The following is a 611-nucleotide window of genomic DNA, read 5'->3' as shown; positions in this document are numbered from 1 at the left end:
GAAAACTACTACGTCCACGTCGTTGTTTCTGAATAGCGCTAAAAGTAGTACTGTATTTGCTCTTTTTATTTCAGAATTTAAAGTTTGAGATTTTTATTTAAAAAAATCAAGTTAATCTTGTAATGATCCTTGGGCTGAATTTGACTCTATGATAGTCTATCTGAACGTAGAATTTTCTGCTCTTTTCATTTCTGGAATAAAAAACAGGAATTTTCATTAAAAATGACCATTTATAACAATTGCTTGGCGGATGATCAATATTAACGTGGTCAAACGGAACGGTTCCAGTCTGACCTGTTAACTTTCAAGTCCCATAAAGTACTCAACAAAAAAATATTTTATTTCAGTGTTTTGAAAAGATTTTAACGTTAGCTATATGAATATGAAATAAAAAATTGAGGTTTTTATTTAAAAAATGTTAATCTTGACCTAATTTTAAGGATATTTTCTCTAAGCCAATCGAAGTTACCACTTTCTTTCCTCCTAGTAACTGAGCAACTTTTGTTTAAATTATTTTTTCGTATCTTTTATATTTTTCGAGATATTTCAGTATATCACTTAAAATGGCTCAATTTATATATGTAAGAGTGCGCGCGCGCGTGCGTGCGTGC

At 30.6% G+C, this 611-nt stretch overlaps 1 protein-coding gene across 2 annotated transcripts in view; it reads left to right on the top strand.

The window, feature by feature from the left end:
* The window catches only part of LOC108745891, a 19181-nt gene that overhangs the window by 1588 nt on the left and 16982 nt on the right, over positions 1-611 (top strand). The window lies entirely within an intron of this gene.

The sequence above is a fragment of the Trachymyrmex septentrionalis genome, unplaced genomic scaffold (assembly GCF_001594115.1).
Source record: "Trachymyrmex septentrionalis isolate Tsep2-gDNA-1 unplaced genomic scaffold, Tsep1.0 scaffold155, whole genome shotgun sequence".
In the NCBI taxonomy this organism is placed as follows: domain Eukaryota; kingdom Metazoa; phylum Arthropoda; class Insecta; order Hymenoptera; family Formicidae; genus Trachymyrmex; species Trachymyrmex septentrionalis.
The sequence above is the reverse complement of the archived record's forward strand: the minus strand, read 5'-3'. Positions and strand labels throughout refer to the sequence as shown.